Raw genomic sequence first — 3,696 nt, 5'->3', positions numbered from 1 at the left:
AAGAAGAGTGGAGTAAAGAAGCGGCCTGGCGGTAGTTCGGGGGAACAGTCTAGTTCACAGAAGGCCTCGAAGTACCGGAGGAGACGGTCTGTTAGCCGAGGACCTTTGCGGTGTAAATTTTGCGGTGGAGAGCATCGCACAGGAAATTATGAGCATCGGGCGGGACGATGCTTCAGGTGTGGTCAGGCGGGGCATGTGGCCTGGCAGTGCCCAGAAGGAGTGCCACCTGCCCCATCAGTTGCATCCGCCCTAGAGCTTCGGCGTTAATCTGGTAGAGTTCCATCTACTGCTGCTGTATCTGCGCGGTGTGTGATTTGTGGAGGATCCCACCGGGCGCGGCGGTGTGCACAGCGGAGAGGAAGGTGTTATTCTTGCGGGCAGGTTGGCCACATGAGAGTTGGTTGCCCCTTGGGCGGTGGACGACTCCTGCCGATGGCGACGGCATTCTCCTCTCCGGGACAGATGGTTGATGTGCAGCCTTCGGCACAGTCTGGAGAGCGAGGGGTGGTAGTTGAGCAACCGGAGGGTTCGCGTGGAGCGCCAAGCGGCCCTGAAGGCGCGACCCAAGTCGAGGAACCTGCTGCTGTTGGTGGAATCACCGCAGGTATGATTTAATTAAAGCAATCGTACGTTTCAGCATGATGTAGTTTTGAGCAGTTGCATGCATTTACCTTGTGATCTTTTACTACTATTTACATATTAGTATAGTAGAGACCAGGGCACAGGTTGGTGTAGCTACCCTAGCATGCGTAAGTTGCAGTGGTATGTCACCTAAAGGAATTGGTGATTGGTCAGTACCGGCGAGTTGCTGGTGACGAACCGAGAACGAGACCCCTTTGGGGATCTGTGCATTGTAGAGTGAGGAAGGGTGCACCTAGCCGTGCGTTGCTTGTAAACAGTCGGCAAAGGTGTGGTGGAAAGGCATTCGACGGAATCGATTGCTTGGTCTTCCTCCGGTGGTCTGGGATGAGCTCGGGGGTTGATATTCTCCGTTTACTTCCCCGACGGTGAGAGAGCAAAGCTTCAGGAAATGTTCCCAAAGCTACGGCAGGTAAATCGTGCCGTGAGGGAATACGAGCAGGAATTCTCTCGTATCGTGAGTTGTGTCCCGAACGTAGTGTGGGATGACAAGGTTATGGCCGATTTCCTGGTGCCGAGATTTCGACCGGGCGTTGTCGAGATTGTGCACGTAAGGAAGTGAATTCTCGAAATACGAGGATTGGACTTCGTGTGGAATCGACCAAGGGTCGTGTTGGTGTGCTCCGAAAAGTCGAAGATGTCTAAATCACCAAAGGTGCGTCGGAGTTGGAGTCCACGAGAGCAAATAGTGCAAACCTGCACTTGGCGGAGTTTGCTCTCGGGGACCGGTCCCTGGCAGGGAGAGACCGGTCCCCGTAGCTGATAGGTGCGGGGTTGCTTGATGCAACCGGTCCCTAGGCCAGAGGGACCGGTCCCCCGTGCGCGAAGCCAGTGAGAAGGGTGAAAATTGGCTAAGTCCCGAAAATGTAGCTCTCGGGAACCGGTCTCTCAAGCAGGAACCGGTCTCCTGAGGACCGGTCTCTCGGGCAAGGACCGGTCCCAGTAGCTCGAAATTGCCCAGTTTGGGCAGTACACGTTTTGGAGTATGAATGCAATCCCGAACCTCAGAAGTGTCTTCTGTTATCATCTTTAAGATGCGGGGTTGTAAGTTCTCACCTGGCACAATAGTGTGCCCGGCTTGGTGGGATAGGCGTGCGTACGATCGATTGCAGGGTCGTGTTGTAGGCGATAGCCTCTTCCTCTCCGAGATAGTTTGTGGGTGCGACATCCACGGAATGGGCTAGAAAATGAGTGGTGAGGAAGTGACAATGAAGGGTTCGCGGTGGGCACTTAGTGGCCGTGACTACGCGACCCTGGACGAAGGACCTTGCATGCATTCGTCGTGTGGTCGCTTGCTATCGTCGATGCATCGATGTAGTAAGGACCAAAGTGACGGGTGAGTGTAGATACCCAAGCATGCTTGCGCGTGAAAGCGCAGCGCCTGCTGGAGCGGGTGGAGAGCTAGATGGTACTAGCAAACTGCTAGTAGTGGATTCTAGGCAGGAAGTGAGACTCCTGATAGGGACAGAACGGTGAGGCGACTCTCAAAATAACGGGTAGTGGATTGCGATAGTTGCGCCGACGTTGAGAGTACCCAAGTAGTTCGGGTGCTTCGGACGTAGCCCCGGTAGACTGAGCGGCGAGAGTAGAATCACTGTTGAGACAGTGGTTGGTCGGTTATTGAGTTATGGCCTCAAACTGAGGTGAGTGAGTTGTGCTCGTGTGATCGCGTGCCTAGGCAAAAGTACCTAAGGCTAGATTTTGGAATAGGGTGCTAGAGAGGCGTACGACGTGCGAGTGTAAGAACTCGTGGAGTGCGGAGTGGATCAGCCGGAAGAGTGAGTTGGCAGTAGCACAGTAGCATTGCTAAGTGTGAAGCGGGCCACGGATTACTCGTAAGGCTGGTGGCTCGCACTAGGTTCTTAGGAGCCGATAGTGGTACATATGACTCAATAGAATATGTCGTGTAGGACGACGACGGCGAGTAGTGCTTGGGGACAACCCGTGCCTGGACCATTTGTATACTGTGGAGCTTGAGCCCATTGGGCAGGCACAGTCAGCTGTGAGAGACAGCGGCCCAATGTAGGGCAGAGTTTTGGTCAGAGCGGTGGTCCGAGCTGAGACCCGAGAGCGCGGAATGCCACGCATGGATCATAAGATCGAGGATAGACCTAGTGTGTAGTGACCCAACCCAAGGATTCGACGTGGTTAAGGGTCTTAGCTGCTCCTGGTTGGAGTGTGTGCGAATTCTCCAATGAGAATTTTGCCCAATAATGATGATTGGGTCTACGCTGGTGAGCGAGAGACGCTACGCGTGGTTGAGACTGGTTTAAGCGATAGGTCTACGTAGGATTGGTGGCCTGTGGTTCACCTATGGATTTGATGAAAGTGGTTGAGCGAGTAGCCTCACGATGGGTGTGGCCTAGATTTACGAACGGGTGCTCGTGTGAATCCGTGCGAGAGCGAGTCTGATGTTGGCCGTGGCAAGTGGGATTGGAAGTGAAGTGGTCTCTAGGAGACACTTAGTTGGTGAATAGCCACGTGAGAGTTAGAGTAATGCTCTCAAGTGAGTTAGAGCTTGAGGATAATGCTCTTTTAAGGGCTGAGTTGGAGATGTGCCGGAGCGTGCCATCTCGTAGTAGACCAAGGATCTGGTTGAAGATTGGAGCGCTCGCGATTGGTCGATGCACCATCGATATTGCTTTTAGGCAATGCCGGTGATCGGATCGGAGTGTGTTCCATGGATCTTGTAGCAAGCGGTACTGGAGCGCGAGGAATCGTCAAATATCGACTTGCGCTGCCATCAAGGCTTTCGAAGGTAGTAATGCTCTTATGGAGTTGCGTTTAGCCGATGTGAGTAAAGTTGGCCTCACATCCTCCTTAGTGAACCTTTAGATGGCTCCAATGAGTGGAAGACCACTCCGAGATGCGAAAGTGCATTGGAACCCTCGATTACTCGATAAGTTAAATTGAGGTGTGAATTGGAATTGGGGTTGTTTCAGTTTCGAGGACGAAACTCTTATTAAGGAGGGGAGGATGTAAGGTACCGGACTTCTAAACTCATGAGGTTACGGTGTACGTTTGATTGGAAAGCCATTTGAAAGGTTTTGGTAAAGT

This window comes from Ananas comosus, unplaced genomic scaffold (assembly GCF_001540865.1).
Source record: "Ananas comosus cultivar F153 unplaced genomic scaffold, ASM154086v1, whole genome shotgun sequence".
Lineage (NCBI taxonomy): Eukaryota > Viridiplantae > Streptophyta > Magnoliopsida > Poales > Bromeliaceae > Ananas > Ananas comosus.
Note: the sequence above shows the minus strand (reverse complement) of the source record.